Source organism: Catharus ustulatus, chromosome 11 (genome assembly GCF_009819885.2).
Source record: "Catharus ustulatus isolate bCatUst1 chromosome 11, bCatUst1.pri.v2, whole genome shotgun sequence".
Taxonomy (NCBI): Eukaryota; Metazoa; Chordata; class Aves; order Passeriformes; family Turdidae; genus Catharus; species Catharus ustulatus.
This window is the reverse complement of record NC_046231.1, coordinates 10,059,697-10,083,120: the sequence shown is the minus strand read 5'-3', so window position 1 is coordinate 10,083,120 and position 23,424 is coordinate 10,059,697. Positions and strand designations below refer to the sequence as shown.

The window sequence follows — 23,424 nt, the reverse complement described above, 5'->3', positions numbered from 1 at the left end:
CCCAGGTTAAGGACACAAGTGGAGTGTTTTAGCTCTCTGTCTCCACCATTGATATTCTGAATGGACGCAGAAGAGAAAGTTATTTGAATAGGTGCATAATTGCCATGTGTTCTTCATGTTTAAATCAAAGCTCCAAAAGCAGTTTTGAATCACTTCAATTCATTGCCAACCTATTTTCTTAATGAATAAATTCCATGATCTTTTCTTCTGTTTTTAATATTCTCATGACGAGAAGCATCTGTAGGTTGCTTGCTACTATGAATTGTTAAACTTGGTTAGGTGTCATGGGAATAGTAATTGCTACTAAAAAGTTGGATCAAATTTTAAGGCCAGTGGTAATATCTGGATTTTTCTTTTCTGACCATGCTCAGAAGACTTAAACTAAATTAAGACTAGCAATCCAATATTTATGTTTCTGCAGAAAAGATAAAGTAGCATTGAAATAGTCCCATTTTAATTTCTTAAGCAAAAAACATTAGTGCTTTATTGTGCTGAAGTACTATAGGATTATGTTACAAGTCACAAAGTCATTCCTTTTCCCGAAAGAATTTTGGTTTTCCTAAATGTTTTGTGACAATTCCTTCACTTGTTTCCTTCACAACCTTCCCACACATCTCCCAGATTTCTGCTACAATTAAAAACTCTGTCTGAAAGATTCTTTGAATTCATTGTATAGGTAGATATGCTAAACAACTTTAAATGAATAGTTGTTGCTACCAGAACTCAGGTTAAAAATATTTCCAATGAAAATTAATAATAGAAGATAACGAACAAAAAGGAGTGGGGGGAATTCAAAGCCAAGAAATCTATAAAGTAAGGTAAAATTATCAATATTCATACAAAGATATACAACACTTTTGTCTAATATAATATCTTTAGATCCCAATTCCTATTTCTCCTAAAATAAATGCTGTGTGATGTCATGTGCTAGTGCAAGAGGTAATTAAAGGCCTCCTGTAGTTTCACAATAATTTTCAATAATAATTTTCAAAACTTTTGTTGCTTGATTTTGTCAGTCTTATTTTTTTTATTCCTGTACTCTTACATAAAATTCATGCCAAATTTGTCTGTAAAAGCATTGATGGAAGACTTCTAAACAAGTTCATTCTATTTTGAAACAAGCCAAATTACTCCTGTACTTAATCTTTCCCTTACTCTTCAAAAAAAAAAAAAAGCTGTATTGGTTAAGGTTACGTCCTTGAAGGATTAATGGATTCTCTTTTTTTTTTTTTTTTTTTTTTTTTTTTTTACTTTTACTATTACAGATATTTAAGTAGAGTGTAAATAGTGTAAATGAGCTGATGTTGCTTAGATCAGTATCTCAAGTCACTGAAACTGTCATTTTATACACTTGTAATCTCTAATTCAGAGGGCTCTGAATTTAATGGAGGATATTGAAGGCTTTATTCATCCATTACATTGGAAGTTCAGTAGCAGACTGCTGGTGAATGATCTGCTCCCTACCTGTGATCATCCACTGCCATTGTCTTGTAGACTGCTCTAAACTGCTCAGCTAGATAGGACAGCTGGAGTGTTTATAAAGAGAAACCTGAAACATAAATCAGTTTAGAAGATAGAATTTCTATGAATGTCATAGTCCTTTGAAGAACATAAGTGAAGGCATAACATCAGGCAAGTGGGTGCTGTCTCACATGAAATAAAGGCTGACTTCTGTCTGAGCACTCCAAACCAGGTGAAGATCTTCACAGTGTGGAGGTGAACCTACATGATTTTTGTCTTTAGACCAGCTCACTTTTCCTTTTTTTTTTAACTGTTGAAGAGGGAAGATGTTTAATTTCACTATTTTGAGGAGAACAGGTATTTGTATGATATTGTTAAACTGGTTTCTTCCCATAATTCAGGAGTCTAGAATGTGAGATAAATAAAAGTGTTGCCTGAATTTATTAGGTGAGGCAAATAAGATTTAATGAACTTTTGTCAGGGCCTATCAGGAAGATGAGTTTTTCAAATAATAAAAAGAAGAGTCTCTTACTAGAAATCCTGTACAATGAGGTTTAAGTGGTCTGCGTTATGCAGGAGAGCAAATCTTGTGAAGAAATTTTCTTTCTTAGAAATGTGAGACTTTTTAAATATGTAATGGAGGCAGTGAGAACTCCTTAGAGAGGTGTGACTGAACTCAGCCTGTTTTACTGGAGCACTGATAAGTCTCAGCCTATCCCATTCTTTTAAAGGACCTTAGTATATTTAAACTCTCATGACTATTCTTGTTTCTGGATTTCTACATGTGTCTGCAGGATGTAGTTATTGGGATTATGAGACAGCAGTTTCAAATCTGTTTTCAGTTTCAATAGTAGCTACTGCCTTCAAGGGTCTTCAGAGAATGCCCAGAATTATTGAGCTTATTTCAGCATTTCAGCATTTCTGCATGTCAGCAATTGTCTTGGATTGGGAGACACGATGCAATAATAGTTTTTTTGGCTGACTTATCTTTGAAATATGGCTGGTGTACTGCATGTGTATTCCCTCTACTTGGAAAATATTTCATATACGTGGTACTGTACTAAATCACCCTGGGCTCAGCTATAAAAAACCCCACAAAACAAGTGGTGCCTTTCCCACAGTATCTTTCCTGCACATACACACAGAAAAGAAAAAGTTTTGAACATCTTTGTGACTATAAAACTGTTGAACACTTTAGTGATTGTGGAAAAAACACCAGGAAGGAACAGGCTCATTTCACACCTTTTTAAGCAGATATATGGAAAAGTCATGAGAGATTTGTGAATGTGATCACTGCTGTTTAAAACCGGGGTCATCCCAGGAGAAATGAAGTCTTTAGTATGCCTATTATTTGGTTCACAGGTACATCTCAAATGTTAAGAAAAACATCAACTGTTGGTGCTCTGATCAAAGCAGATTCAAAAACAAGAAATACATATGCTTAAATAGTCTGCAGAGTTGTTTAACTGAATAAATCCAACACAGTTTCATTACATTAAAGACCAGCTGTTAGGCACAGTCAGGATGCCAATATAAAATCAACATATGTAATCTTGGCCAAGTTGGGTTTTTTCCCCATCAAAAAGAATATTTGTGCCAAGAGCATATGCTGCAAAAGGACTAAAGCACAGTCCCATTACCACTGCAGGGTACATAATTACATAAATTTACCTAAATATGGAAAAATTGTAACAAATAGGGGAGACTTGGCAGATATTTTGGTTTCACATTTGGTATTTGGCATAACACAGTGTCCTGTTTAATTCCCATTGCTGCTACTTAGTGTTTCCTTTAATTGTGGAGCACATGGCAGCTCTTATTCTATTTAATTTTCTCATAGCTGCTCTCACATTTTGGCTACAACCACATTACATGAAAAAGCACGTAAGTATAGATTATACTGTACTACAGCCTGAGGGTATAGCATATAAAAATAGTAATTTCTCAAGCATAAAAGCTTCTTGAATATAGAAGTTAAACACTATTTTAGAAAACAAGTACAAGACACAATGCATTTGTATGCACGTATTGAAAAGTTTTAGTGTCCCAGAGTGGTAGAGGGAAGAAAGAAGGAAGAAGATCTATTCCAAACCTCAGCTAGTAGCTTTTGGTCTATTTGGCATCCTTATGCATTTGCAGTCTGGGCACTGACACTGCTTTCCTTCTCTATAACAAATCCCTTATTCCTGTTACGCACTACATATGGCTTCCGTGTTAAGGAAAATCCTAAAATGTCTTAAGATTTTCAGTGGCCCTGAGGATAGGTTCAGGGATCTGGTATACATTTAAAGCAGAAAATTAAATGTGAGGATCGGTACTATGGGAGTTTAAAACATGCATTGTTACCAAGTGAGTTGTTTGTTTTGTCTGAAAGGACTACTCTATAGATCTATTTTGTGTGTTGCATTAAGCGTGTTTTTATTTTTCTCCCAAAGTTCACAGAGGTCTTATAAACATTGCATCTTAGTGTTTGATACACAAATAGTCTCGGGCCAAGTGGTTACCTCACTTTATTATTTTTCTTCTTTTATCTCCATATGCATCTCTGGGCAATCTGAGTGTAAAATTGTGGATGGGGATGGGGACATAGATGGGGATATATTGTGGGGCTATAGAATGAGAGCCTTTATTCTCAGCTGTGGGGCTTTGGGAGTCCTATTGCTGTGTTACCATTTTACTGATGTGCTCAGTAGCACAGAATCTGTTTTTAGAGTAATTTGGGAACAATTTCTTGCCATTTCAGTTACATGGAAATGTTGTTGTGAATGATCTTCCGGCTTGTATGGATGATACTACTAGCGCCAAAGAAATTGAGTAATAGTTTGTTAATAACATTCAAAATAGGCTGCATTGCAGCTTTGGGGTAGTTTGTTCTTGCATTTTTAATTATTGTTTTTCTTCAAATTATAGTGCTTCATTAATGCACTCTTGCATTGCAAAGTAACAGAAAGCCGTAGAATAGAAAATGTTGCATGCATTTTAAGCTGTGTTTCAACCAACCTGAGCAAAAATTGATAGATCTCTGCAACAGTTTCATGCATTAGACTCTCTTTACTAACCCATGAGAACTGCAAGAGGTTGTAGTGTTATATTATTGCACTGCTCCTGAAATTAATGTCCAGTGGGCCCATCTTATACAATACCTTGAAAGAATGAATGTAAAATGAGGATTATAATTGAATAATTATGACATCTGTTACTCCAGCACCTCTTAGTGGGAAATTAACCGAGTAAATCGCAGGTTCAAAGATGTGTTAACAATTCCATAGCAAATACAGCCGAAATATGTGGTGGGGGAAGGGTAATGGGGATGAAATTGAGCTCTCAGATAATCATTTGACATACAGGTAATTGAGCAGCTATCCAGTGGACTAATGAACACTTGCAAGGTATTATATTTATTGCTATGTCAGATTTTTAATTTTTTTTGGTGGAATTTCTCTTCTTTTGATGGCTATTCAGAATCTGCATTCACAAATTAATAAGGATAATTGGGAAATAAAGAAATTATTTTAAATTGTAAAATAATTCTCAAATGTCATATCACAATACTGATAAATGGAAAAATAATCTTGAACATTTCATCCTAGAAATAGTTATTATACAGTTGCATAAGCAATCACCTTAACTCCGAAGTGGCTTATCAATGTGGAGTTCTTGTGTGTTAAAAAATTACCAGTCAAGGTCCCTGTGTAATGTGGCAACTTAATCCATGAAGAGCAAAATTGTTTTATTTCTTTGCTATTTTTCTCTGAATAATTTGTAGTCATTTTTATGGTTTTAATTGGAGAATATCTGTATACATTTTCAGAATGTAAGAATGGCTATCAGAAATATGAAGGAATATGTAATCTGTGAAAAAACAGTAAACCTCATTAAGAAAGGTTATTGCACCTATAGCTTCTTCTCTCAGTGCTCATTGATTAGAGATTAAACATTATCCTTTGTGCTATTCAGATTGGGATTTTTAATTAGGATGTCATTATTACACAGATATACTAAATGCTAAATTGATTTTTGAGACCTTTTGAAATAATGGCACTACTTCTGCAAAATGAAAATCATAATAGATTATTGACTTATACTTGGCTTTTGGTTCAAGGGCACATCTCCAATGTCAACATTTTCAATATTTTTAGTTTCATGCAAAGAGACACTCATAATTAGGCTTATATTAAAAGTTTGTGCCTATTGACTCATATTTTATTAATGACAATACTATAGCATTGATTGTCCTTGATTTATAATAGGAAGCAATGATGCCTGTTGCTGACGTGTAAACACAACATAAATTTTCAACTTGATTATTTTATTGAAGAATTTGTATTCATGCAAGAAGTATCATAAGAGCTATTGGCATTTTAAAGCAGATATTCCCTTCTGTTGGAAGTTGGGTTTAGATGAAGTTCTTTTTTTCTGTACAGAATATATCAGGTACTTGTGTTTTATAATAGATCCTGAAAGAAACTTTCAGGATAGACCTTCAGAACAGAAACAGCATTTCAAAGCAGGCAAATACTAATACTTTCGTGTATTAGTGCCCATTTACTTAAATTTGGTCCAAATGTAGTTAAATTCTACTTTCTTTATCAGACCCATTCAGCCTTTGTTTTTTCATAGACTTTGAAACAAACTCGCCTGTCTTGCTGAAATCTTTTAAAATCTAACTTTCATGATAGCTTTTGTTTGTAGATAGACTTGACATACACTATTTGCCAAGCATTTCCAAATCAAATTGAAGAGCTGGTGTTGACAAATTTATGTGTTAAGACTGGAAATTCTCAGAATAGGGAGTGTATTTCCTAGTAATTTGTAGTAGTTGTTGGTGCATTTTTTGTTTCAAGACAAGGAGAAAAATCTCCCTGTAGCCAAGGCTATCCAATATTTGTCTTGAAAGGGATAATTTTGCTGTGAGGTGGGACATGTCCATAAACTCCATAGCTATTCAAATAAGTCAGTATAATATCCAGTTTAATATCCAGTAATAATATCCACTATTAATCCAGGGAAACCTTGTTGCCCTACTTGCTCTTCTTGAAAAGTGGTGTTTGTTCTCTTAGAGACAGGCATGAGGAAACACAGTTATCAGTTACCATTCCATGTAAAGTAGCCTTCTGCATATAAATTTTGTTGTTGCCACAGTCTTAAATCTCTGCTTAGTTGGAATTCCTTGTATGTGGTCAACATCTCACATATTCAAGAGCAGGAATCATTCCTCCTACAACTAAGAAGAATATTCAGTGCCTTGAAAATCTGAAGAAATAGTTTCCTTCAGATTATACAATTTATGTCTCTTCTTTTTTGGCATAATAAATCTTCATGCACTACCTATCTGCTTCATATTTATAGATTGATTCAATGATCTTAAAGGCCTTTTCCAACCTAATTCTATGATTCTGTATATGTAGTGTCTAAAATATAAGTTCAGATCTAGAGACAACTGAAAGTATGTACAACGGTGTTAATGTGAGAAACTACACATTGCTTCTTACTAATGCAGAAGATGTATTCTATATCCCTCGTTTTAATTACAGTGCACTAAAGTAAAATAGTAGTCTAGAAAGCATTGGAAAGTTGTCTTTTTATGAAACACTTAGCAAAAAGCATAATTTTTACTGGTAGCCATTTAATGTGCAATGTCGTTCTCATGATTCAAGTGCCAACAAATGTAGGATGTGCATTGTAGAAGGATTTATGATAACTTTAAGTGTAGTGGCTAAGTATTCTTGAATAAAGCTATTTATTGTGGGATGGATTAAATTTGGTTTAAACAGAGGACTTTTGGTAAAGTTGCCTATTTATTCTTTTACAACTCTCGTGTCTCTAAGCAATTTCATCATTTATTCATCCTGAAAACAGTTCTTTGCAAGTTTGTCAATACATCTCCCTATTTGGTAATGGGAACTGATGTGACTGCAAGAAGCAAAAATGGAAAAGATCCTAAAATACCGCAATCATAAACTAAAGGAAGGACACTGTTTCCACTTCTGTCTTTTAATCTCTGACCATATTTTTATAAAAGAAAATTGGCATGTTCCTTGGTTGTGACAGCATAATCTTTGCAGTACCATTATCTCTGATCTTCATCCCAAATGACCAACAAGTCTGGGACTATCCCACAGCAGGGAAATTTCTTGAAATAAGAATCATGGAGTCAATTAATTTGTTGACAAATACCTATATTGCCTTTCTTCAAATGAAATCAATTTCTTCAGGTTCATAACTACACGTAATTTGGAGAGAGGATTCTATTTTTTCTAGTTCTAGAAGAGGATTGCCTGAGAAAATAGTGTATTTTAAAGCAGACAAATATTCAAACGTCTTTCTATCACCATTATTAATTTATTATATTTTAATAATGTGAAATTACACAAAATAAGTCTATCTCAATATAGATAGATATATCTATATGAGATACAGGGTTTTTTCAAAAGAAGTATGTGCAGTATGACATTGTAATACAATTCTGAAGAATTTAGCAACAATGTGCAGCATGTTTATAACTTTTACGTTTTTATAATTTTGTTGTGCAGATATGATATTACAGAATGGGAGAGCAGTGATACCACTGTCAATGTATTTTTCCACTTTGTATATGGCAGCTTCAAACAAAGATAAGACAGCTTTTTTAGAAGGTTCTGAAGGCAAAACTTATGTAGTTCTGTACTGGATGATAGAACTCACGTTTAAAAGATATACACAGGGTGGAGAATAACATAATTCACAAAACATTTGAAATGACATCACTAATAATAGAAATTAAGGGATGCAATAATTCTTCGCATGCTGTAAATCTAATCATGCATACATACAGTAAAAACTTCCTGAATAATATATCAGATTTATTCAGAGTAATATTATGTTATTGCATTTTACAAGGATGCCTTGGCAGAACAGACCAACTGTTAGAACATTTCAACTATTCTACAGGAGCAAAAAAATTTGGAAGACCCAAATCAAACAAAACCTTCCATGGTTGAGTCTGCAATTTTATAATTGTTGAGATTTGAAGATGGAGGTGCAACTTCATAGAGAATTGCAAGACATTGTTGGTATACTGAAAGGCTTTGTGGAAACATTTCATTAGTTATTATTAAACCCCGCCTTTTTTCTCAACTTTTTCATTAATTTAAGCATTTCTTAGCAACTGTAGTTCAATGAATACAGTGACAGAAAATAATTCACAACTTTTATCAAGGAACACACAAAAGAATATTTATTCTTTCAAATACAGATTGAGATGCACCACCTTTAGCTGAACAAGTACATAAGTGTAAGTACTGGGGTGTTTGCTACTATGTTTTTTCATTTTACTACATTGGATGAGTGCTACACATGTGAATGCAAAGGCCAGAGATGAGAATATGAATGACAAGTTCACGTTGAGATTTTCTGACGTAACAGGCGTGAAATATTGTGTTAAGATTTGTTTTTTAGAAAGTCGTGACAGATAATTTTAGGAATTTGGGGATGGACAGAGGAGTTGTTGGAACCCTCCAAAAACCGTACCACTGTAGGAGTCCTATATACGTATCTAATTTGCTGAGATTTACCTTGTTTGGAGTATTTTTATAGGCAAATAAATAGGTGAGGGAAAGCATTATTATTGCATTGCATATTATAGCTATATTTATATATTATTATATATTTGCATTATTGCAAATTAAGATAGGTCAAATTTTGAAATATGGCAAGGCACCCACAAGACTGAAAATAAGTCTAATTATGCAATTTATGGGGAAGTATAGGCAAACCATGTGAGGAATATCAGGAAAAAGGTTATGCTCAAGCTACCAAATAGCTTAAAGATTAATGCATTCTCTTGTCACTGTCAGCTCTCTAAAGTATTCTACCTAAAATAAGAGGGGGTTTTAACAAAAAAACTCCTTTGAACATTCTAATAATATTTTTAGCTAGCATTTTTTGTTCCCAGGAGACACATTGGTACAGACCCAAAATATATTTTTATATATGACTTTTGCCTATGGGCTTTGCTAGCAATCATGTCTACTTCAGTTTTCTTAAATAGTTCTGTTCATACCCACACAAAATAGTTTCTCAATGTCTGTCTTAGTGGCAGTTTGTAGGCACTTAGTGGGAGTTAAATATCAAAATACTTGTATGCCATCTAGCAAAGTCTTAAAATCTTTAACAGGACCTCAAAAGGAAAATGGAGCCTCCCTTTGAGACATTTTTTTTTTAACAGATAGAAAGTTAATTTTTCTCCTCATATTGAAAAGAGTGAAATTCAAAGGAAGGGGGAGGGGGATAAAACTGCAGAAGTTGTAATTTAGTGAAAGAAGGATATATCACATTTTTGTTCCCATAAGCCTTTAGTAGCACATTTCTGCATTGTGCTGTATATTGATATAAGGTGCTTTGTATCAACATACCTGCAAGATGGGACTCTTAATTAATTTGAAGTAAGATACTTACTATGGGGACAGTCTGTAAAGAACCTATGATTAAAGAAAAGTGTAAAATACAAATTCATATATTGGTGATGATATAAGAAAATGTTCAGGAAGTCAATTTTGCTAAAACTGGTTTTAAGTACTCAGAACAGGAAACCATTTAGCATGGACGTTAGATCTTTCTAATGACTGTCTAACTGGAAACAGGCTATCTTAATTCTCAGCCCCAAGCAAGTACAAATGACCCTGCTTCCAGACTTCATTGCAATATTTATTGCGATTTGAATGGAAGACTTTTGACACCGCAGTCATAAAAATTACAGGGGACTACTTATCTGTGTTTGATACGAGACAGAGCATGGACCTGGAAGCTCCAGTCTCCAGCAGGCTTTACCATTACTATTTAATGGTCTTGATGGCCAAAGACCAGTTCAAAAAGTAGTGGTGCTCCAGTACATTTCCTTCAAATATATAATTTTTCCTCTCTTCTGAGGAAAACTGTATATATACTGTTCCTATTGATGGCAAGAGACACAAATCTAAGCATAACTAAGCAGGCAGTGGGTACCAATCATGATTTCACTTTAAAAACTTTTCTGTAATACTTATTACATGATTTGTTATTTAGTCCTACAAAACATTACTAAGTAATGCAACAAGTTCTAAAAAAACAGAATTACAATAGTTCTTTTATTACCTTTAGAGGTTGCTAAATTTGCACTATCTTTAGACATGACCATAATAGTTTCTCTTGTATTAACACTTTTCTCAGGTAGCTTGTCTACAGTTCCATATGTACTGAAAATTCTGAAAGATTTTTACAAAGTAAATAGATTTATTAAATGTTCATAGGAATATTTTCATGAGTTAACATTTTTCGTATTTATAAGTGCATTCCAAATCTTTCATGAAGTAATGTATAAAATGAAGACATTGTACTTTATTATACTTGCCAGTCCTGATCATTAATTCAAGTGATGATATTGTGTTAAAATTCACTTATATGAGAATTAGGACAACTCAGTGTCCTAAACTGTAAAATTTAAACTTTAAAATAAGTTACTTGTTTTGACCTATTGCATATCCTATTTCAAGCCGTGTTTACTCTAAGAACAGAGGTGGTATCTGCTCAACATTCTACAAGCATCAGTGTTTCAAATCTCAAAAAGAGGAAGGCTGCTCTAAGCAGTCTGTTGTCTGCTGCTTTAGGCCATACCTTTGGGCTAGCTAGGACTAATTGTCATATTGCCCCTCAAATCACAAGGCTGTGGGTTGGTAGACTTTCTTGAGGAAAGTGTGTGGGGAAATATCTTCTTTGAACTTGATCAAAATCAGCAAATCTTTAATGAACTATGATGTAAGCAGTCAGAAAACCCCAAACATGATGATGGAAATAAATTGATTAGATTTCTTTTTGTTTTGTTTTCTCTCATATTCTCCTACATCTCTCCAATACTCCATGTCTTTCAGATAGAGTTTTAGAAGATATTCTTTATAAGTAAGGGGCCATTAATGTTCAACATGGGTTAATCAGGGACTTGTCACTCAATCAGTTGTGGAGAATGTTTTGTTTAAGTGCCCAAACCCTAAAAGCCATACACGTGCTATTCATGTATGAATTGAAATTAATGTTTTTCATTATTGAGATGGTCTGTATTAATAACTGCAAACTCAGCCATGAGCAGATGTGATCAATTTCTAGTTTAAGGCTGTAAGTAAGGAGAATCTGCTCCATATATACATAGGACAATAAATATTTATTCCCTTGTACAAATAGCAGAGCTAGAGCGCTATGACTTCTGGGGTGGTGAGGTTAAAAGTTTAAAGTTAAATTTTTTGAATGTGTCATGTCATGAAGTTTGGAATTGGTGTTTGACATTGATCTGTCTCAGGTTTATGCAAACATATCTCATGCTGATCAATTACACAGTAACTGTATTTAGGTAACTGAACAATGGAAAGCAAATTATTTCATAGTTCATCTCTGAAGGGAATCCCTTGCTGTTTGTTTAGTCAAATTCCTGAGTTAAGTCTCATCTTAAAAACAAGTTAGCTAGGCAGTTGATATTATGTAAACTAGGTCTAGTCTCTATTCCATAAGCATCTTTGGAAACTTGTTATGCTTCATTTATACTCTGAATTTGATGTTTACATATCCCAAATGTGCTGTTTTGCTGTTTCTGATTTTTAAAGCTACCACAAATGGCATAACCTTACTCACCAAGTATTTTATTTAGTCACTAAAGCTGAATTTTATTTCTGAATAGAAGCTCTTCTGTAGTGTTTTCTTTTAACAGATCTCAGACTGCTCTACAAAGCAAAGTACATATTCTTCCTCCTTCCATGTGGAGCAACTGAAGGGAGAGGAAGTGGTATTAAAGGAATGTGGGAGTAGAGCTGAGATCTAATTAATTCACATAGTTAAATTAGGAACTTTGAAATACTGTAGGAAGTTTAATTAGTGACAAGAAATGCTCTTTAAAATAGGCATAAACAAGGTAAGAGTTTCAACCAAGTTAAACATGCTTGAAATGCTTTTGATAGACCCAATGCATGGCATCAATTGTAGGTAAGATCTGGAATTTTTGACATTTAAATAAAGAGCCTAAGTTAGTGTAATTTAGTAGGAAATGGGGTCACATAGTATTCAAAGTAACGAATCATGTTCTTCAGAAATAGGTAGTGAAGTTAACAATGTAGTTTTCCTTGAAATAAATCCACTAATTTGGTTGGAGTGAGATTTTAAATATTAATATTCAGATTGTTTTGGAATGGCCTGCTCATTGTTTTCCTTTCCTCTAATGTCTTGGAGAAGCATTCAAGAATTTGTCACTAATATTTCATCAAGTTAATTGTCAATTAATGTCCACATTTTATCACGTTGACCATGTCTGTTATTACAGTCAGTAACAGGGCTGTTATATTTACTTGCTCTAACATTATATTTACTTGCTCTAAGATGCCTTTTACTTAATTGGTCAGTAGGATTAAAAACATTCTGATGTTGTGAATGCATTTAATAGCCTCACACCTCACTTCCCATAAAGCTGTATTTCTATTCCTGTTCTGCATCCTTTTAAAGCACTCACCCAGCAGTTTACTGATGTAACCAATTAGACTACAAAAGAGGTGAGATTTCAGAAGCTGTTTCAGAATTACTGGCCCCTTTCAGATCTACAGCAAAGGAAGCTTATTTACAATTTTTATTATTATTACTTTTAAATGTTGTTTAAAAGTTTAGTTAAAATAAATTTCATTTGCAGTAATTTATTTCAAGATGAGAGTTTAAGTGGAACTCAGGATTCGTGTAGATGTTTTGCCAAGACTTTCTGAAAATTGAATTTCATTCAAACTAGCATTTGTTTTAAAGCACTAAATAAATATATAAATTCTCTCATTAATATCTTCTATCTAGGAAGATACTTTGTTGATTAAATAATCAGGATGACACACCTAGGCTAGGATTATTTAATTCCAGTGATAATTTCATGTTTTCCCTTCATAACATTGATTACTGATTATCAACTTTTGAAGTAAATGCACGCCACTTAAGTAAAAATCCTTCAGTTCATCTTTAAGCTATATCATATTTATAAATGTGAGTAGGTAGCAGAATCCAATGTCACCCCTAACGAGTGAGTGAGGAAACTCCATTCCCTAAAAGCTGCAGTTTCTTCTTTCTAGGCTTTGTGTTTGTAAGAGATTTTGCCTTTGGTTAGTTCAGTCTCTTTCTTCAGTTTTAGTGGCAAAGTGCTGTTTCCTAGGATGGGCATTACAGCTCTGCTTAGAACAAGGGGCAGGACAAGACCATCACTGTGCTGAGAATCCTTGGACCTTTCCTTAGGTGCATTTATCATTAAATTGTCTAACTGTCCAAATAAATTAGACTTTCTCAGAGAGTTGAGGTCTATTTTTAGTAATATATTTCCCTCCAAACTTTGCTGTACACAGCTCTCAGGTATATTTCAGTTTTGCAATAAAAGACCCTTTCTTTGCTAAACCAGGAAAAAAGTCTGGGAAAAGTATCTCATACATACAAATACCAGTAGAAATTGTTTAATAGCCATGTTTTCCCCTTGTTGCTTGTGTTAAAAATAAATCCTTAGTATTAATTACATTTAAGCTGACTCTAGTATTATATTCCAGCAGAATTTAAAGGACTAACAGGAATGAAGACCTTTTTTAATAGCCTGGGAAAGTCAAGGAACTGCAGGTGATCGAGTGATCATATTTCACCAATTCATTGAAAACTATTGAATATTGTACTATGAAGAAAATTGTTTTCTCTGAAGAGAATTTTGAATGAAATATGAACATTCAATCTTGTGTGCAAACAAATGAACCTGAGATACCTTGTTATGTAATCCACCTTCTTAACCTTCTGTTATTTACAGAAGGTCATTGATTCACAAGGGGGATAAAATCAGGTGGTTTCATGCTGCAACAGGCTGTTTATTTGTTTAATTTTAACTGTCAAACCCAATAAAAAATTTATAAAGTTTCATTAATAGAAGTAGGCCATAAAAGGTACCTTGTTATAGTCAGATGTTCAAAAAGATGCTGATTTCTAAGCACACATCTGCCTGTCCTGCTGTGCCTGCAGCAGTTCTTATCACCCATGCAGCATTTTGGCAGAATGTTCAATATCAAAGGCATCCTTGTAGTTTAGTTTTCAATAACTGACATTAAGTTAATTACAAATTTTGTTTTCAGCAAGATTAAAACTGGAATTTTAGTAATAACTTTCTGTGGAGCTTTCAGAATAAACTACAGGCAGAATTACTTTAATTGATTATATGTTTTGTTTCTAATCATTATCAAGTATGTGTTATATCCAGACACTACTTCATCTTTGCCTTGGCTTCTCTGTGGTCCTGCTCTATGTGCTGCATTGATATCATGTACTTTTCTTTCAGAAATGCAGAGTAAATCTTAAAAGGGCTACAGTGAAAACAATTGGAAACTTAGCAAGAATGTTGAAGACGTGTTTGTAAAAGATGCTGGTTTGGGTGAGTAAAGATGTCCAACACTTTTCTGATGTGTAAGAGGACTCTTACCTGTCTCCCATCTGCAGAATTGTCTCCTTTGGTGAGCTGGCTCTAAATGTAGCCATATTTTCAATGTCCATGCTTATAACAGAATGTTCTCTGTCTATTCTCCATGTCTACCCTTCTTCTGCTGCACCTTCTACCAAATACACTTGTGTGAGGTACAATAACACTTCAGCTGTTAATTTAACTGAAGTTCTGCATTGACAAAAATTGCCATTTGATGGGCTGATGCTGTAAAGAGTCTCTTTGCTTACTCCCAATTTAGGAAGTGTGCATTAAAAGTTACCCTGACTGATTCTAAGAATTTGGGCTGTGTTTTATATAGTTTATTGTTGTTGTGAGTGTTTGGGACTTTTCTGACTGGTAGGTTTTTTCACTTCTCTCATTTGGCACAGAGCAGTGTTCAGACAGGATGTTGTGCCTGGATGATATAGATTATTATCCTTGTGCTCTAGATTAGTAAAGCAGTGCTATATTGAGAGTTTTAAGAAGGTATTTTCCACTGTGTAAAACACATCATATTTTCCCCATGTGATCTCCATCAATATTTCTATCATTTTGTATTATTCCATCTGTTGTCAGGTTTTGGTGTCTCTAAGTCTGTGTTTAGAAGGTGTCGATCAAAGTATTCAGGCAGGAACAAAAGCAGAGAGTTTATTGCTTTTTTTTGGCAACTAATACCAATTAAGATCATCACAACAATATTGTACACCCTTCACACATATTTTTAAACCTGTGAATAACTTCACATTGTCTTAAGCCATATGTACACAACTGAATATTGTGTCTGTACAATACATCACCATGGTAAAGAGCCTACTCTCCAAGAGAATTTTTTTCTTAAGTTAGGTCATAAGCCAACAGTGTGGTGTTTCAAAAAGTGCCAAATACGAAAAATAATTGTCATCTCTGATGTGATAGTTAAGGTCTGCCATGAAGCAGAAACCTGTAAGTAGTGATTCAGTTTCATCTTTTCACTCTCCAAACAGCCTCTGTTTCTAGTGGCAGATTTAATGGTATGATTTACAGCTCTAAAAGACCTTTATCAGGGCCAGAAAAATGACAAACAATAAATATATGGAGCATTATGTTAACAACCACCACACAATACATTGTCAGTTACAGCTTGATAGTGATACATTTTAATTTTGTCTTTCATAAAAAATCTTGGCATGTATGCCTTATTTGAACACAGGCTTGGAAGTCAAGTGTGTCATCCAACCATGCAGTTTATCACCCTCTATATTTTTTGTCCTTTTCACTTAATGTCATCTCTATGGTAACAGGCATCGCCCTGGAAATAATTTTCAAAACAACTTATTTGTTTGAGGGGGCCTGACTGAAGTTCAAAGATGTTTGGTTTAGAAGAGCAACTTTAGTTTATGTTTAATAATAATTCTGAAGAGTTTCATGTAAACAGCACCAGACTGGATACAGAGAGATTAGGAAGATATCCTTTTACCAGACAAGGCCTGTACCAAGTTGTGCTTTTGGTGCATAAATGATAATTGTCTGCTTGGGGAATTACAGTGCTTGTGTGGGAAAGGGCTGGGAGCCTCAGGTGCTGCTGGGAATTTGGGATTCCTCTGCTCCCACAGCAGACAGCAAACATCTGACACACACCCAGGGCTGTGGCAACCTGGGGCCAACTCTGGGACATTGTACCAGCAGCTGTTTGGGAGAGGAGATCTTTGCAGGCGCAGGGTTCCAGCTCATAGGAGCCACCACTGAGCCTTGTGCATAGCTACACTTTGTAGGAAAAAAGAATTTCATGAACTGTTCCATGCCCCAGATTGAGGTGGGATAAGGGTGAAGAGACCTCATGTTTTCAGATACCTTCCTTCCTAAAAACTGCCTATTTGTAATAGGATTCTAAGGAATTTTTAAGGACAGAAGAAATAGGCTCTTACCTAAGGACTCTGCTTTATTTCTCATTTTCTTCAGTGTACCACTGTGAAGCAAAGTGAAATACAAATATAAAGGTTGGATGGGTTATTGTGAGGTTTTTTTGTTGACTGAAAAGGTAATTTTGCTAGTGTATAGCTCTTGGTTTATACTATACCCCAACTCTAAAAATAGAAATATATGTGAATTTTAGTAGAATTCTCCAAAACAACAGATGACTGATTATATTGGGTTTTGTTGCTGGTTTATTAAACATTTAGTTTCTTTAATGTAAATTACAGTTTCCTCTCAGACTTTTCTAAATTGCGTGATGAGTTTAGTTGCATATATTATTCTTACTAGTTCAAGGGCCAGGCTAATTTATTTGTAAAACCTCTTCAGAAAAGGAAATTCCATCTTAAGCATATAGGGAGGCTTTCTGTTTGCTTCAAATAGAGTGTTGGTGAGTATATAATGGATTTGCTTTATGTTTAATGGTTATGGAAGGGTCTTATTTTTTTAAAATCCTATTTCTTTCACTGTGATCTTTTGTATCTAACAACACAGACCAATGTGAGCAATGTTTGCCATCTGCCATTTAACACTGAAGTCTTGTAAAGTATCAGATGTGTATAATCATATTTATGAGTATCTGAAGTAACTACAGATTTGCCCTCACACTCCTAAATGTTACTTTAAGAGAAATTTTTAAAGATTCTAAGAAATTAAATGCCAATTTCACTATAGATAGCTATAGGCTTTAACGAATAATTAAATGAAAATTTCAATAACATAACAGAATCCCCACACACACTTTTTTCCTTGGTGTTCTGCTCTGGAAAAGGTGCAAGAGAAATCTGGTCTTCAAAGCTCATTGTGAGTGATACTGGAGCCTGTAATTCCCCTTCCAGTGCCCAGCCCAGGTCAGTGCTCACACACATTTCCATTTCTTAGCACCTGGTAAAGGGAACTTTCCTTCAAACCATACAGCACGTGAATTCAGGAAAAGCGCAGATGAAAGAAATTATAGCAACTTTCCACTTCATCTGGGTTGATGCAGTTACCACGAGGAGCTTGCTGTGGAGAGCAGTTGCAAGGGGATTATATGGAAAATGGACTAGTGAAAGATATGGGATAAAAAGCAACCCCAAGGGAAGACCTCCTTTTTGGTATTTTGCCATTGCATTAACTAATGGAGTTTAGTGGTTTCCTTCCATCACCGTAAACAGACACACACTCATAAACACACATGGATATTCAGACTTCTAAAGGAGGGGGAGGAGAGTGAGTTTTCTTCGCAATAATTCCAAGCATATGGAAAAAAAATATTGTTTGTTATAGCTCATGGGCTTATGATATTTAAATTAAAATAGATTTTCCTAAATAAAAATAGTCTTTATGACATGTGGCTATTAAAATGGTGCCATTCTGTTTCTCGGCATTGTTAAAAAGTAATGTTTTTAAATGTTTCATACCACCTTGAATTTTTGGCTGGCTTTCAACAGCATTGAAACATGCCATTCAGAAATTAAAGGAAAAAAGAAAGAAATAAAAAATTAAAGGCAACAGAGGTAATAGGGTATCTCCATGGCCCAATTACAGCTTCTCAGTATTCCCACTTTGAGGATTTTTCTTCTTGCTTTATAATTACTTAGAAGCATAAAAATTTTAACTCAGTATTTAAAAAACAAACAAACAAACAAAAACCAACAAAGAAAAGTTTGTTGTGAAATGATGGCAGGGAATTTTCTCAGTGATGTCAACTCTCGTTAAAACTGAGCAGATTGTTTCCACAGCAAACATCCAACAAAGCAGAAATCCAGGTGCTTTCCTACTTCCCACACACATCTACTTTTTAAATGCAAAGAATGATTTTATATTCTCTTGAAAAATTAGTTATTTATTTTGACTAATTGAAGAACACCTCCATTCTTGATGAAAATTTATCATATGTTCACCTCTCAAATTATAATCCATACCTGGACTCACCTGGTTTGCAGCACAATATTCTAAATCACCTGAAAACTGATGAGGTGACCTAAGGCTTTGCATTACAGTGGAGGCTTTTTGGATCATACAAAAGCTATGGAACAAACCTCAGAGACAGAGGCAAGTTTTTCAAGCAGATGTAAGTTCAGGTAGAAGGACAGACTGATCTGTTGGCCAAATAGAGCCTTTGGAAAAGTTCTTTGACCTGGCAGGAAAGGTGGTAGAATTCTCAGGCACAGATTTGGTGGGCATATTGGCCCATATAAAATCTAATGTGCATTCAGATGGATTTATAGCAAAGTTTTATACTGCACCTGCCTTTCTGGTTCTTCAATGTGGGAAACTGTTTTAAGGGCTTAAAACAGGTTGGTCTTCAAAGCTAATTTAGCATGCTGCCCTGAGCATTGTAATTAGAGTTTGGGACAGACAAGTGATTTGGAATACTAATCCCAAAAACGCCTCAGGCAAAATTTATTGAGTCTTTGATATATTGTTGAAGTGTGAGTGCAAAGAGATCTGCTCAATTTTGTAATGGCAGAACCTGATGGTGAATTGGCGAGACAAAAGGCGCTGCAGCCAAACTGTGCCGGTGTCGTGGTTTGCAGGGGAGCTGGGACGTGGCTGTGCTGAAGAGCTGAGCTCTTGGGTCAGGCTGGGAACTGCCAAGGGGGAGCTTGGACTTTCACCTGTATTTTTTCATGAGAATAAACAGGCTTTGTGACAGTGTACAGAAACATATAGAAGTGATGTTGACTTTACCAGTGCTAGACAACAACCTGCCAGAGAGGAGAGGAAATGGGAGAATATGGACTTCACAATAATTCCCTCTTTTTTCAGGGGACAGGTTAACTACATGAACTGTTGATGAGGAAGATAGGAAAATTAAAAAATTTGGAGTCTTGATGGTAAATAGAAACCTGCACAAACAATTCCTACTTTTCCTTCTTTAATTATCTCTCTGTTTTTAAAGTCACCTAAGGCTAATATTCTACAAATGTAATTTGAATGAATTTCAAATTTTGCAATGTGTTTACTTTTGTTATAGTGCATTTCCCATTATTTTTAAAAGCTGACTAGGTCCACTGGAGAAGATATATACAAAGTGAGACAAACCTCATGCAGGAAAGAAAAGAGGAGTGGAAGTTACATGATGTTTTCTAAGTGACTACAAACATATCCTAACCCAAACCAGTTTACATTTCAGGTCAAAATAATTGCTTATGCAGAAAAATGAGATTTTTATTATAAGATTTTCACTTACAAGCAAACTGTATTCTTGACATAATTTTCTAAATCAAATAAGACACAGAATGCCTTGCATCTTAGAAGTCTTACTCGTAGAACTTTATTTCAACTTCACTTGTAGAAGCTGTTTCCACACAGAATCACAGTCAGCTGGAAATGAGCACAAGCCTTTAATCAGCATCTTGGATCAAGACATTCAAGTAGTTAGCTGTGGGTTTATTCACAATAAGCTTGAATAGTCATTTATTATGTTAATAATTTTGTTCCCTTAAAGATGCAGCCTGTATTTTCATGAAACAGTGTTAATGAATTACCATTTTTTCCTTCACTGGAAAACAATACCTTCTTGACTGTATGGCATGAATCAGGGATACCAGTGGTAGGAAAATGGCAATTTGTTTACATAAATATATTGTAAAAATCAAGAAATGTGGTCTATTGACAGGAAAAAAAAGGAATAATTTTTAAATACTATTAAATAAATATTACTTTCCTAATTCAGCCTAGTTTAAAGTTTGTGTAAAAACCCAATATTAGTTACTAACTTCTATTTCTCTTTCATTCTTATATTGTTATGCCAGCAGGGCTATTGATGAAAATTACTTCATTGGTAAAAGCATTCCATGCATCTCACATTGTTAGAATTTATATTAATACAGATATTATGCTCCGTTAAAGGATCAAAACAGAAATAACAATAACAAATTGTTCTATTAATGCCTTAAACCTCCAAAAGTATTAGGATTAAAAATTCAGTCAGGTGAAAAGGCTAATCAAACATTCCTATATAATAGACCAGATCCTGTTTTAGCAGATGCTTAGGGTTTGTTTTTCCTGGTTTTTTTTTTTTTTTTTTTTTTTTTTTAATTGCAAAATTATAGTGTTGTAAAATAATTTTTCAGGTATTTTGTATGTAAAATCTTGGTTTAACCCTAATCCATAACCAACCTGGATTAATTTGTAACATGTATTTTAGTGCTTCCCTTTGTATTTTACAGCTAAGGACTTGGTTGTGCTCACATAAGCAAGGACATCACTATATTATAGGTAGAAACTGAGTTTTTAATAAGCACTATACTTGAACATCTTCTTTCATTTAAAAAAAAACCAGCAAGCACATTTAGAGAAATTATAAAGTGATTAATAATTAACTTGCAAGTTTTCTGTTTCACAAAATGCTCTTTTCTTGCTTTTAGTGTGTGATGTGTGCACATCCATTCCCTGTGTGTGCACATATAAAAGTAGTCTTGGCATAAAAAAGGAATGTACAGAAATTTTCACAGAGCAGGTTACAGGGATTTTGTCATGTGCATGAACAAGTCTTTAAATAACTTAAAGAAAAACATACATTTACGTGAAGTCATAGGAACAGATTTACACTAATGTCTTAATTCTCCTCTAAGTCAAAGCTGCTTTGCAGAGCTTTAGTTCCTACTGTTGCTGTAGCTGCATGATGAAAACAATTTACCTCCCACTATAACCAGTGAGGAGCGTGCTGTGCTTAATGCACACAGGGACGCCCCAGACAGGGAAATTACTGAGGAGAGGGGCTGATGGGGTCCTCCCTGCAGCCAGAGTAGCTCTGGAATGGTACTGTGATTGATCCCAAATTTCTGGGCAAAATAATGATCATTGTGGGCATCTTTGCACCTTTTATTTCCTTTCTTGTTGAGCCATATTTAAATTTTCCTTGTGTGGAGAGTGAGCCTGGGAAATGCTGGACAGATTTAGATGGTACAAAATCTTTAATTTTAAATAGAATCATCTTTCTTTGTATCATAATAAAGTCAGAACTCAACTCCACATCTTCTTTTAGACCAGGGGAGTGGGAGAAGGCAAAGAATTCTCCTGACTTTATTGTTTGTGCTTTGTCAGGATTTTTCTCAGCAGTAACACTGCTGAAATGTTGTGCAAGAATTTAACTTGTCTTTAGTTTGCCTACTGACAATCCTGAACAATTGTCATTCAGCAAACTGCATGATAAAAGACCATGAATAAGTTGTTCCCTCAACCATCTTTTTCCTTTGTTTATTTCCTCTATAAAACAAAAATCTACAAGATTGCATCAGAATATGATTTCATAATGTAGTGTTCTAGCTGTAACCTTCCTGTTTGTTTCATGGTTTTCATTGTTTAATTCTCTGCAGTGAACATCATTAACCTAGATACTCTGGGATCTATGAGTTTGGACTTGGGGAAGTTTCTGTCGTTGCAGTATGGCTATTAATAGTGGAAGTTTGGAATATTTTTCAGATAAACAAGTGTCATTTAAGTGTTTTGATATAAAGTAAACTGAAGTATGAAGCAGCAGATGGAGTAATAAATTTGTATTCAGCCATCAAATGTTTTCATTCAAGGAAGTATCCAAATTATTATAGTATATTTTTAATACCAGTGCCATAGCATGTAGAATGAAAGTTGATATAATGATGTCCTTTATTTTAAACTGATACTTTACTTTTATTTTGCAGTGTACTAACCACTTTGCCATTTGAAACTTTGTAGTACAGATAGTCTAAATATGAACACAGTTTCAGGTCATTGAGGTTTTTTTTCTATTTGAGGATAATGAACGTTTGGGGGGAAAATAACAAAAGAGGAAACAAAAGCAATCTTATTAATGCAGTTTCTTTGAAGGTCCAAACTCCCTGTCATATCCTCCTGCCCAGAGTTACAAAATTAAAACTATTTATTGCCTTTTCTCTTCCCCACGTTTTGTGACTTTCAAACAAATAATTTTTCCTTATAGTATGGTGGCCTTTTAATGATTGTAAAAGTGCAAGATGGTTGAACAGAGAACAAGATTTCTCCAGCACAAGAAAAATGAGGTCTTATTATTCAAATTTAAATTCTACAATAAATAAAAACCTATGGTGCTTATAGTAAATATCTGTATAATTTCAAAATTGCTCCTTAACTTGAGGTTCTACCTCAGAATGACATAAACACATTGGGCAAGGAATGCTTTCAAAGCAATAGACAAAAAAGAGATTGTACTTTTTATATTGTATAAAAATATATATTATTCCTCAAAGTTTGGTGACATCACTTCTTACAGCTGTATTATTATTTACCTTGATATTGTCATCACTCGAAGAATTCAATGCATGATCTTTATTTCTTGCTGGAAAGAAATCTGGAAAAGGCTTTTTCCATAGGTGAGTTTTCCTTTTCACCTTGATCCTACCTTACCTTTACTTGTTATTTCCAGTGTCACTTTCAATCACGTCAAAGCAAGTTTTGGTGCAATCCAATTTTTGCTTGAACACAGGCAGTCAGACATAGAGATTGAGAGGGTTTTTTGTTATCAGCTTGTACCTTTAAAAAATACTTAAGAAAGACATTTGATCTGCTTGGCTGCTGTATCTAGGAGAAATGCA

General features: G+C 34.4%; 1 long non-coding RNA gene across 1 annotated transcript in view; it reads left to right on the top strand.

Moving 5' to 3' along the window:
• The window catches only part of LOC117001617, a 56,957-nt gene extending 42,024 nt beyond the window's left edge, over positions 1-14,933 (top strand). Inside the window, exon 3 of the long non-coding RNA XR_004419086.1 lies at positions 14,792-14,933. This is a non-coding gene — a long non-coding RNA (uncharacterized LOC117001617). The remainder of the gene's footprint in view (positions 1-14,791) is intronic.
• The last annotated feature ends 8,491 nt before the right edge of the window (positions 14,934-23,424 follow it).